Consider the following 13,589-nt stretch of genomic DNA (forward strand, 5'->3'; position numbering starts at 1 on the left):
CCTCCACTGATCCGGCTCCGGGTAGGCTCCCGCGTGCGCAACGCAGCGCGACACAGGCCCAGGGGCGCGTCATTATCATCCCTGTATCAAGCCTCCTGATGAAGCTGTTGGGGAAACGCGTTGAGGCAGATTATTGAAACATTCTCTGAGTACCATACCCTTTCCTTTATATATACCTTGATACATATCTGGTTCTATTTAATGTATCAGTGTATTATATACAGTTGAAACCAGAAGTTTACATACACTATATAAAAAGACACATATGCATGTTTTTCACAATATCTGACATGAAATCAGAATAAACCCTTCCCATTTTAGGTCAGTTTGGATTATCATAATTTTTAATATTTGCCAAATGCCAGAATAATGAGCGAGAGGCATTTTTATTACTGCAAAGTCAAAAGTTTACATACATTTCATTAGTATTTGGTACCATTGCCCTTAAACTGAATGATTTAGGTCAAGCATTTAGGACATCCTTCCAGAAGCTTCTCACAATAGTTGGTCGGAATTTGGGCCCATTCCTGACAAAACTGATTTAACTGATCCAGTTTTGTTGCTCGCACCTGTCTTTTCAGCTTTGCCCACAAATTTTCAATAGGATTGAGATCAGGGCTTTGTGATGACCACTCCAAAACACTGACTTTGTTATCCTTAAGCCACTTTGTTACCATTTTAGCAGTATTCTTTGGGTCATTGTTCATTTGGAAGACCTATTTCCGCCCAAGCTTTAACTTCCTGGCTGATGTCTTGAGATGTTGCTTCAGTATTGCCACATAATCTTCTTTTCTCATGAAGTCATCTATTTTGTGAATTTCACCAGTTTCTCCTGCAGCCAAGCAACCCCACAACATGATGCTGCCACCCCTGTGTTTCACAGTTGGGATGGTGTTCTTAGACTTCGAAGCTTCTCCCTTTTTCCTCCAAACGTAACAATGGTCATTGTGAGGAGTTACCCACTTACTAAAGACTAGAATACTTTTCCAGCACTAAGCACCCATTTTCATTGATCTTAATTTTGTGTTTTGTTAGAAATTAGTTTGCTGTGTTGTGTTAGTGATTTGTTTGCTCATCAGTTCAACCTCAGGTATCAATTCCATTCAGTGACCTTATATCAGGGGCCTTGGGTCATTGTTCTCTCAGCCAACGGACCCCTTGTGTAGATGGAAAGAGTAGACGAAGAGGAACCGTCACCACAGGGAGTCTCACAAGCAAACCCAGGTGATGGCTGAGAAAATACCTCCACTAAGGCACAATTAGCTGTGGGAGGGAGGGGTGAGCTCTTCTGCCCATTCAGGGGGCTGATCCCTGTGCAGGAGAAAGAGAAGACACATTTTCTAGTCAGGGAGAGTTGGTGGAAGGATGCCAAAGGAAGAGGATGGAGACTGAGGACTTGGAAGGATGGATGGATAAGCATGTTACAGTTATGGGATCTGTCATTTGGATGTAAACTTTCTTAAAGGATTGTTGCTACTGGATACCTGTGTTTCCATCGTTTTATCTGTCGTCTGGTGGATTGTGGACTGTGGCTACAGACTATACTGGCTGGGGATACGAAATCTGTGGGCCAACCAAAAGTTGGGAGACAGTGAATATGGCCAGATACAAAGCCAGCGGAACTACTGATCCCAGGTTGGGAACTTAAGGACTGAGAGAACTGTATTTTGTCTATTTACCTAGAATTGCTGTATTACTACACATGTGATTAATAAAATATTGTTGCATCGTTAACCTGCTTAGGTGATTACTTACAACCCACAGCCTCAGATCTTCACAGTCATTATGCCTAAAAAGTTAAATTTATTTTCATCAGACCAGAGGACATGTCTCCAAAATTAAGGTATTTGTTCCTTTGTGCATTTGTCAACATTAATCTGACTTTGTTATGTTTATTTTGGAGTAATAGCTTCTTCCTGGCAGAGTGGCCTTTCAGCCCATGTTGATACAGCACTCGTTTCACAGTGGATATTGACACAATCTTACCAGCTTTCGCCATCATCTTCACAAGGTCTCTTGCTTTTGTCCTTGGGTTGATATGCACCTGTCAGACCAAAGCACGTTCATCTCTGGGACACAGAACCCACCTACTTCCTGAGTGGTATGATGGTTCTACATTCCCATCTTGTTTGTACTTGCGTATAATTGTTTGTACAGATGAACGAGGTGCCTTCAGGTATCTTGAAATTGTACCCAAGGATAAGCCAGACTGTGCAAGTCCACAATTCTCATCCTGATATCTTGGCTGATTTCTTTAGACTTTCCCATGATGCTACACAAAGAAGCAGTGTGTTTCAGGTGTGCATTAAAATACATCCACAGGTGTGTTTCTAAATAACTCAGATGTTGCCAAAAAATCTTAAGTTTCCAAACACATGACATCATCATATGGGCAGTCCAAAATAGTTTAAAGGCATAGTAATCTTAGTGTATGTAAACTTTTGACTTTGCAGCGAGTAATAAAAATGCCTTAAAACATTCTCTCTCTCTCATTATTCTGGCATTTGGCAAATATTAAAAATTATGGTAATCATAATTGACCTAAAAAAAAAAAAGGTTTCTTCTGATTTCATGTCAGATATTGAGAAAAACATCCATATGTGTCTTTTTATATAGTGTATGGAAACTTCTTTTTTTCAACTGTATGTGTCAGGGTTAACAAGGGCTTCTGAGGTACAGCCACCAGCGAGCGGGGGTGCCGTTGTTGTTCTTTAGGGTTCCATCCTCAGCTGATAGGCAGTATAAGCTTTGTTTAGGTACAGGATAGGGTTAGGTAGTGACTGTATCAATTATTCAGCAGCATCATTTTTTACACCTGTTTATATACATCCACAAAAAGCCATTCAGCTTGTAATTTTGCTTGTTTTAAGAACATATGTGTTGTTAGTCCAGTTTTTAATGCATATATTTAATAAATGTTTAAGATTTTACTTTAGGGGGGTTTTCCAGCAGTACTGCCCCCTACACACAATATATGGTTTCATCCACTCCACCGACTACCCCACGGATGATTAATAAATACTCACTTAGCCCCATTCTTGGTGCAGATACTAATGAATCCAGAACCTATGAGATTTTTACCACATGATAGTTTGATAGTTAAGTGGGTATCATCCATAGCGGCAGCCAACCCGACCACTATGGTGCCCATGAGAAAAACAAGAATTTGAGCTTGGTTTAAGTTGGTATCCATGCAGCACATAAATGCATGCTTACAATGGCCATGAATCAGAAAAAAATTACAAGAAGAAAAATTATCATAAACCCTGCTGTAAATAAAAAGCAAAAGTGCATTTAAATAAAATAGGGTTCTTAGTAACACTGTTTTTGATCAAAAATAGCATGAAAGCTATCCCAACCATGGCAAGGTGAACCTATTCGGGATAGTCCTACTCTGTCTAATATTAAAAACCTTACCATGTGTCAAAGCTTCAAACTTCTGTGTGTGAATCAGACGTGAGATCTAATGTGATAGAAGATTACAGTGCAGAGAAGACGGGAAACATTCATATAGACGGGTGGAGATGTAGTCAGTGATGGACTCTGGCTAAATATGTTTCTGGAGCCGTAGAAGAAGATGAAGATGTCGTCCTCATCATGAAGTAGTTATTTCTCATGTCATGTGTAATTAATATCTCCTGCAGTATTGCTAATGCCGATTCCAGTGTCTGTAAATGAGACGAGAATTAGTGTTATGGAAGATGAGTCTATGAGAAACGTATTCGGCTACAGACTCCGAGGAAGAAACTGCTTGTTGTCTGTGACCTATAATATATAGGTTTTATTACTAGATGTAAAGCAGAAAACTAAATACTGTAAAATAATATATCTCCTCATATTTTTCTGTGACATCCCGGTACCCGTTCTACTGCTGCTAAATGAGACAGATGTAGAGTGATAGTAGACTTGTTCCAGTGTGGGCACTGTGAGTCAGGAGATATAATACATTGCATTGTAAATTGGACTTTCCTGCCATCTGCTGGCCAATGTGTGTATATGAAAGGCAAGTGATTACTCTCCTCGCAATAAGCTGCCATAGAAATGTCTGGGAGGAGTCTCTCAGCTCAGGGCTCACACACTGACTGAGCACTGGTACAAATCAGTAGTGGGCGGTTCAAGCTGCCTAATGAAGATACAGGAGACAGACACTGTTTCTCACAGAAGAGTTTCCATGCCAGTCCATGCTGGGGGGACATTTTTCTCCACATAATCTCCTTCACAAAATGAGTGAAGCCTCTGCCAGTCAGGAGAGATAACGCTGTTCGTGTGCTCTCCTGCACGCTGGTTATCCTGTTTGCTTCTAGCCAGGACCAGATCCACGTGGCTGCCACACCATCGACTACCGACTGCGAAAGGGAATGGTGGTCTAAAAACTGAGCACACCCAGACTTTAGTGTGTTTCCACGGAGAGCCAATCTGTGAAGGTCCCTCCATCAGTGTAATATTTCTTGGACTGCGCATAGCATTTCCTCTACTAGCAAGTGAAGAGAACTCTGCTCCAGCTGCCCTGTACAGTGTCCATTTTAGGACATGATCAGATATCAAAATCAAACATCAGAATGATGTCAGTTTGAGGCTAAATACCCTGTCTGACAAATGATCCTGATCAGTGACTTTGATAAGTGACTTTTACAACTGTAATAATAATAAAAAAAAAGTCACTGTTCGCTGATGGGACTTGAACCCAAAATTCTGTGTTCAGAAGCCAGTGCACTAAGCACTGAGCTATTAAGTTAGATGATGAATCCTAGCAGTTCTATTTGGTTATATGATTTTCAGAGTAAACCTGTCTGAAACTGATTGGGACTTTCAGAAATACCTGCTCCTAGCCAAATTCAAATGATGTTTGATTCTGATGTGTGAGTCTGATGTGTGACTTTCTTCAACCATCAGAATCACAATGACTTTTAGTCACCCTGAGTATTTTCATTGTTGATTTTATAAGACAAGGAAAGCTGCCAGCTACTATCACTTGAACGAATAGCTCAACGGCAAGTCATCAGTTTCTGAAACTCTAGGTTCAAATCCCAATAGGAATGTTATTTTTTTTAATTATGTCTGTTTAGCACACAAACTACAGGGGTGTTTTACTTTTTAATATCTGACATTTTGATTGTCATCCTGACGTGTTAAGAGTTTCCGACACGCTGTGTATTTGCATGGTAAATTACATAGCCAAAGTAAATTGGGAGGCACTAATTTACTACATATCTATTTCCAAGTGACTGTTCATTTGCATAATTTCTTAAAGGGGTCTAATGATAACATTTCTTTATTGTAAATTTTTCTTTCCATCCACCCAAGAACTGGCTGCAAACTCCCAATTTACTTTTGCTATGTAATTATTATAATTACCGTATATTCCGGCGTATAAGACGACTTTTGAAGACTGAAAAATCTTCTGTCTAGTCTGGGGTCGTCTTATATGCCGGTAATGCTTTTGAACTTTCAGAAATTGACATGCGGGGATACACTGGGGGTGTTAATAAGCTGCCGTGGCCGTATCCCTGCCATGTCGGAGTTAATATAAGGTGGAGGGAGTTAAAATACGGCGGCGGTAGGTCCAGACAGTCAGCGCTTCTGTGCTGAAACTGACACATCGCTGCGTATTCCCAGCTCCGGACACAGCGCAGGGCTTCTGTGCCGACAGCTTTCACTTGTCACAGAAGCGCTGCGCTGTGTCCGGAGCTGGGAAGTTCGCATCGCTTCTGTGACAATATATGAAAAGCCGGCAATTCAGCAGCGGCATAAGCCGGCACCCGACAATTTAGAATAGAAAGAATAGAGCTTCACACATAGATTAGATAGATAGAAACATGTCAGTCACATATATATGAAGTACAGTGACAGTGTTGCTTACTGTACTTGTCATTTAGTGTAAAGGATTTATTAAAACAAATAATAGTGTTTTCATGCACCGTCTCTTTAAAAAAGCCGGCCGGCAATTCAGCAGCGGTACCCGACAATTTATAACAGACAGAATAGAGCTTCACACATAGATTAGATAGATAGAAACATGTCAGTCACATATATATGAAGTACAGTGACAGTGTTGATTACTGTACTTGTCATCTAGTGTTAAAGGATTTATTTAAAAAAAAATTGGCGTGGGGTTCCCCTTAATTTTAGGCTCTAGCGGAGGTTAAGCAGACAGCTGGGGCAGATGTTTGAAGCCTGGGAAGGGGGTAATACCCACGGAGCTTCCCAGGCTACTAATATCAGCCCCCAGCTGAATACCTAGCCTTTACTAGCTATTAAAATGGGGGACCCCCCCAAAAAAATGACGTGGGGTCCCCCCTAATTTAATAGCTAGCAAAGGCTAGGCAGACAGCTGGGGGCTGATATTAATAGCCCAGGAAGGGAGCCATGAATATTGGCCCCCTCCCAGGCTAGAAACACCAGCCGTCAGCCGCCCCAGAAATGGCGCATCCATAGGATGCGCCAATTCTGGCACTTAGCCTCGCTCTTCCACGCTGCCCTGGTGCGGTGGCAGGGGGTAATAGGGTTGGGGTTGATGTCAGCTTATAATGCCAGCTGACATCAAGCCCAGGTTAGTAATGGAGAGGCGTCTATAAGACACCCCCATTACTAACCCCATAGTAAAAGTTAAAAAAAACACAAACACCCAGAATAAAGTCCTTTAATTCAGGGTTCCCCAACTCCAGTCCTCAAGGCCCACCAACAGGTCATGTTTTCAGGATTTCCTTAGTATTACACAGGTGATAATTCCATCACCTGCACAGGCAATAATTCCATCACCTGTGCAATACTAAGGAAATCCTGAAAACATGACCTGTTGGTGGGCCTTGAGGACTGGAGTTGGGGAACCCTGCTTTAATTGAAATAAAGACACAATTCTTTATTGTTCTAAATTAAACCATACTTACCATCACGCCCATTCCAGCTGAAGCCAACGATCTCCTGCAATAAAAGAAAAATAATAAACCAACATCATCCTTACCTTTCCATGGTTCCCACGACAGCTTCAGCTCTGCTACATCGAGATGACAGGCTGGACCGCAGCAGAACGCTGCCATCCAGCCTGTCATCCCGCAGACACTGAGAAGCGCAGGCATGCTTGCGCTCTGCAGTGTCTGGCTGTGACGGCATCCAGATGAGCCGACAATGAACTCAGCTCACCTCCTGGACGTCCGTCACTGACAGCGTGGGAAACTTCTACTGCGCATGCGGGGAGCAGGAGAATTTTCCCACGCTGTCAGTGACGTGCATGAGGTGAGCCGAGTTCATTGGACATGATCTCGGCTCATCTGGATGCCGTCACAGTCAGACACCGAGGAGCACAAGCATGCCTGCGCTTCTCAGTGTCTGCCGCATGGCAAGCTGAACGGCAGCGTTCTGCTGCGGTGCAGCCTGTCATGTGAATGTAGCAGAGCTGGACCGGTCCTGGGAACCATGGAAAGGTAAGGATGAGGTTGCTTTATTATTTTACTTTTATTGCAAGAGATCGTTGGCTTCAGCTGGAATGGGCGTGACGGTAAGTATGGTTTAATTTAGAACATTAAAAAATTGTGTCTTTATTTCAATTAAAGGACTTTATTCTGGGTGTTGTGTTTTTTTTAATTACGGTACTTTACTAGAAATTCATGGTGGTCATGTCTAATATTGGCGTGACCCCATGAATTTCGGGCTTAGGGCCAGCTGATAATGCCAAGCTGGCCCTAACCCCTTTATTACCCAGTGAGCCACCGCACCAGGGCCCTGGATGAGTTGGGTACAGCGCCAGAAGATGGCGCTTCTATGAACGCGCCATTTTCCGGGGTGGCTGCGGACTGCAATTTGCAGCGGGGGGGGGCCCAGAAAGCTTGGGTCTCCCTGCGCTGCAGATTCCAGCCCCCAGCTGCCTAGTTATACCTGGCTGGACACAAAAATAGGGCGAAGCCCCACGTCTTTTTTTTTTAATTATTTCATGAAATAATTAAAAAAAAAAGGGCTTCCCTATATTGTTGTGTCCGGCCAGGTACAAATAGGCAGCTGGTGGTTGGGGGCAGCCCGTTCCTGCCTGCTGTACCTGGCTGGACACAAAAATATGGCGAAGCCCACGTCAACATTTTTGGGAAAAATTAATTACAAAATTAATAATAATTGAGGGACTGCATCTTTATTAACCCCTCAATTGTCATTTAGTGTTAAAATAAAGGATTTTTTAAAAAGAAAATTGGCGTGGGATCCACCATCATTATAGTCTGTAGCGGAGGTTAAGCAGACGGCTGGGGCAGATGTTTGAAGTCTGGGAAGAGGGTAATACCCACGGAGCTTCCCAGGCTACTAATATCAGCCCCCAGCTGAATACCTAGCCTTTACTAGCTATTAGAATGGGGGACCCCCCCAAAAAATGACGTGGGGTCCCCCCTATTTTAATATGTTTATGAGTGACAGTTTTCCTGCTATATACCTGCATGTCATAAGAATTTAAATTAAAAAAGGACCATGTTAAATTCAAATCTGTTTTTTTTTAATTTTTACCGGTGTTTGGTATGCGTTGGAAAAGGGGTAGTCTTATACGGTGAATATATCCTAAACTCTATATTTTAACAGGAAAGTAGGGGGGTCGTCTTATACACCAGGTCGTCTTATACGCCGGAATATACGGTATATATCACTACCTAAATAATCAAATAATGAACCTACAGTTTAATGGTAAGGCATCTGTGTCACATAGTTTTGGTTTGAAAGGATAATAATAATAGTAATAATAATAAATAATAAAAAGTTCAGTGTCCCTACAGGTTTTTCTTGGCTTATGAGATTAACCATGATAATACTCAGGGGGTCTAAAAGTAATTGTGATTCTTATTCTGATGTGTGAGAAAAGTCAGATATCAAAGCCAAGCATCAGTGAAGTTTTTGTGCTACCAGCACCATTTAAAAAGCAATAGTTTATTTTTTTCTGCACCAGGAATTTGAACTCACAATGTCCACTTTGTGACACAAGAGAGTTACCATTCTGCCATAAGCTCAAATGATGCTGCTGGATGGTTTTCCTTGGTTTACGAGATTTACTATGCAAATCCTCATGGTGTCTGGAAGTCCTTCTGATTTTGATTCTGATGTGTGAAGAAAGTCAGGTATCAAACTCATTCATCATTTGAATTTGGTTTGGACAATGTCTGTGTTTAAGTCCTGATTGCACTGGAAATAACATAACCAAGTAGAATACCCAGTTTTCTTTAATGAGTGTATAGCTCAATGGTAAGCGTGCTGACTGTGAAACAAATGCTTTTGGGTTCAAGTCCCAGTAGCGTGACATAGTTGCCTTACCATTAAACTGTAGGTTCATTATTTGATTATTTAGGTAGTGATTAGTGTTGAGCGAGTATGTTCTATTAACCTTTTCGCCGAGTATGCTCAGGCCGAGCTCAGAGTATTTATAGCTGCTCGGTGATAGGGTTAAATCCCCCCCCCCCCCCGTGTGCATGATTTGCGACTGTTTGACAGTTTTATTACATGTGAGGAATGACTATTTCTTACACATTCCTCCCATGTAATAAAGCTGTCAAACAGTTGCGAATCATGCACACGGGAGCGATTCAACCATATCACCGAGCAGCTGTAAATACTCGGAGCTCGGCCCGAGCGTACTTGGAACAGAACATACTCGCTCAACCCTAGTAGTGATATATAATAATAATTACATAGCAAAAGTAAATTGGGAGTTTGCAGCCAGTTCTTGGGTGGATGGAAAGAAAAATTTAAAATAAAGAAATGTTATCATTAAACCCCTTTAAGAAATTATGCAAATGTACAGTCACTTGGAAATAACTATGTAGTAAATTAGTGCCTCCCAATTTACTTTGGCTATGTAATTTACCATGCAAATAGACAGTGTGTCTGAAACTCTTATTACGTCAGGATGACAATCAGAATGTCAGATATTAAAAGTAAAACACCCTTGTAGTTTTGGTGCTAAATGGGCATAATTAAAAAATATATATTCCTATTGGGATTTGAACCTGGACACTGTAGTTTCAGAGGCTGATGCCTTGCCATTGAGCTATCCAGTCAAGTTATAGCAACTGGTAGCTTTTCTTGTCTTATGAGATCAACCATGAAAATACTCAGGGTGACTAAAAGTCATTCTGATTCTGATGTTTGAAGAAAGTCACACATCAGACTCACACATCAAAATCAAACATCATTTGAATTTGGTTTGGAGGAGGTATTTCTGAAAGTCCCAATCAGGTTCAGACAGGTTTACTCTGAAAATCATATAACCAAATAGAACTGCTAGGTTTCATCAACTGCGTTTATAGCTCAGTGGTTAGTGCACTGGCTTCTGGACACAGAATTTTGGGTTGAAGACCCATCAGCGAACAGTGACTTTTTTTTATTATTATTACAGCTCTAAAGTCACTTATCAAAGTCACTTGTCAGGATCACTTGTCAGACCGGGTATTTAGCCTCAAACTGACATCATTCTGATGTTTGATTTTGATATCTGATCATGTCTTAAAATGGACACTATAGCCCTGAGAGGCCATGACCTCACTTGTTTCATGAGGAGAGAACCATTACTTTCATATGCACAATATACTGTAAACTTTGCCTTTAAGAGAGACTGTACCCCGTTACCTCCTTTAGTAAATCCTTTAGTAAAGTTGTTATATTTACAAGTTCACCTGCGTGTCTGGCTGCTTGTGATTGCACAAACATCACGGGCACTCCAAACTTGCACCCAGACACCACAGCTACAGGAGTGCCCCCTGGGGGTCCTATACCATCCACAAGTGCCACCTCTCGTTTTTGACAATTGTTGTGGACATGAGGGAAGTGTTGAGGGGTCCAGTGACCCACTTCAGCTACTGTGACATCATTATCTGTTGCCAGTGAGACTACATACCCCAGGTGGCCGTTCTGCAACATCTGGCGCCTCCCCAGTGGCCCACCACATTTCCCCTTATTATCTCCAGTAATTGTATTATTACACAAGATATTTATGATGTTATATTGGCTCATCATCTTCTCATTCAGATCCCTACAATATCGGATCCTCTCAGTGAAGATCTTCTATATAACAGAATTTTCCTTATTGACCCATCAAAGATGGATATGGACAGAGACAAGATGGTGGAGAGGATATTACACCTCACCCTAGAGATCCTCTTCCGGCTTACTGGAGAGGTGAGAGATTCTGATGACGTCACATTACATCATTCTTATCTATGGAAATAACAGATGGACAGAACTGGAGAGGTGAGGACTCTGGAAATGTCTGGAGTGAGTTTTATTATTGTGTCTCTCCATAACCAGGATTACACAGTAGTGAAGAAGACCTCTAGTGAGCGCTGTCAAGACCCTGTGTCTGAGGGATGGAGAAGACCTCTGAGCCCAATCACAGGGCCTCCACCTCACCCCCTGATACATAAGGACATCAATGACCAGAAGATCCTAGAAGTCGCCTACAAGATGATTGAGCTGCTGACTGGAGAGGTGACACTGCTGGGAATGCTGGGACATTATACAGTAATGTTATGAAAGGATCAGGGGAATGACTGTATCATTTTATGTGTCAGGTTCCTATAAGGTGTCAGGATGTCACAATCTATTTCTCCATGGAGGAGTGGGAGTATTTAGAAGGACACAAAGATCTGTACAGGGACGTCATGATGGAGGTTCCCCAGCCCCTCACATCACCAGGTAATAGACAGGACTAAGTACACACGGCCTATAATTATCTGTATGTAAAGAATGAATTCAGTCCCTGTATGTGTTTCCTCCAGATCTATCCAGTAAGAGGACAACACCAGAGAGATGTCCCCATCCTCTTCTTCCACAGGACTGTAAACAAGAAGATCCCAATGTTCCTCAGGATCATCAGGTAGATGGAGAGAAGGTGCCATGAGATCTCCCTTTTGATGTGTAGACGGCTGTGAAGGTCTTGTGTTCAGTCTTGTTTTATCCACCAGTATTATATGTTTTTTATTTGTGTAATGAGAACGGTGGAGATGGCAGGATTAGAGCTGATCATAGATGTGACTTCTCATCTGTCTGTGACTTTTACAATATTTGTTTCAGGGTGAAGATCTGACCCATATTAATACTACAGAGACATATGTGAGGGGTGATGAGCGGTGTAAAGAGGAGATTCCTACAGATAACCGCCTAGGTGAGTAGTAACCACCAAATGCGGAGTAGTCACAGATTCTCCTCTGTCACTGGCTGTGGCTAGTTTATCGCTGGTGTAGTCCGGCCATATCATAATCGTGTGATCACCATTTTGCCTCTAGACCACAACACTCACCTCCACCCAAAACTGTTCAAATGATTTTGGGCATTGAAAACCCTTTTCTATAGAACTTACAACCTCGAGAATCCACTTACCCCCTGGGATTAGGAGACGCTGACCGTTACCTGCCCAGATCTGTAAACTACAAAGCCAAATGACAGCGTACGTAGAATGTGCTGACAAGTTAGAAAATCACTTGAAGAAAAATATTGTGATGGTCTGTAAGAGAAAGCGGAGGGTAATGATGCTGTTGGCTTCCTAGATCCCTGATATCTTATTGGATGAATCTACCTTCTCTCCCTTCTGTGCTGCTGAATGTCCTCATATGGTTCCTACAAGACCAGGTCCAGTCTTTCTGGCCAAACTTCACTTTTATGATCGACAACATTAAATGTGCAGTGAGGGACAAGTGTGAATTTCTGTACAATAACAACAGAGTTTCCCTTTATCCTGACTTTTCAATTTCTTTTAAAACCAACTAACTTCAAAGAGGATTGTGATAAACTACATAAAATACATTACACCTGTGCCATGATATATCTCTAAGCTAAATGTAAGACACCTCAGCTCTGCACTATTATAAAAAGTTCTCTTTGAACGTCTAATATTTCTTCTTGAATTCATCTGACAGAAAATATTGGCCCTTACGATAGTTTAGATTGCCAAGAGCCACCGAGCCCCATACTCTAATTACCCCAGAGAGGTTTCACCACTAGTTACTCATCTTTTACTGATGGAGACTGTTGAGTTTGATCATTTCAGTAGATGTGTTATTTTCTATACAGTTTTTGACTACAGTAGTTAGTGCCCAAAATACTCTGATTTAACCTCTTCCTGCTGCCAGTTTTCTGTTCCTAATCAGCCCCCATTTTTCAAATCTGACGTGTGTCACTTTATATGGTGATAACTTTGGAATTCTTCACAAAGGATAATAGGAAACAAATGGACCTTACAAATTATTTTCCAACTTCTCTTGAATCTGACAATACCCTATATACGGTTGTACACTACTGTCTGGGCACATGGCAGGTTAAGAAGGGAAGGAGCGACATTTAGCTATTTGAATGCTGATCTTGCTGGAATAGTTTACAGACACAATATATTGGGGGCACTGTTCATGGCCATCACAAACAGGCTTGGCGCTATCTACTCCATTTTCCAGATCCCTGGGTTTGCCTTGCTCCTCATCCTTTAACCCCTCTACATGGATCTGGACTTACACAGAGACCCCTAAGCTTGGGCCATGGTATTACCTGCTGTTCTGTGGACTGATATGGCAAGAGGAATAGTCAGGTAGCCGGGCCAGGAGGGCAGAGTTAATACAAAATCAGAAGACACAAGAGTA

General features: G+C 41.9%; 1 pseudogene; it reads left to right on the top strand.

The window, feature by feature from the left end:
- LOC141223170 (uncharacterized) overlaps window positions 1-13,589 on the top strand; it is a 312,000-nt pseudogene that overhangs the window by 12,279 nt on the left and 286,132 nt on the right.

The sequence above is a fragment of the Phyllobates terribilis genome, unplaced genomic scaffold, assembly GCF_046119375.1.
Source record: "Phyllobates terribilis strain yellow unplaced genomic scaffold, ASM4611937v1 Scaffold_374__1_contigs__length_1864666, whole genome shotgun sequence".
NCBI lineage: Eukaryota > Metazoa > Chordata > Amphibia > Anura > Dendrobatidae > Phyllobates > Phyllobates terribilis.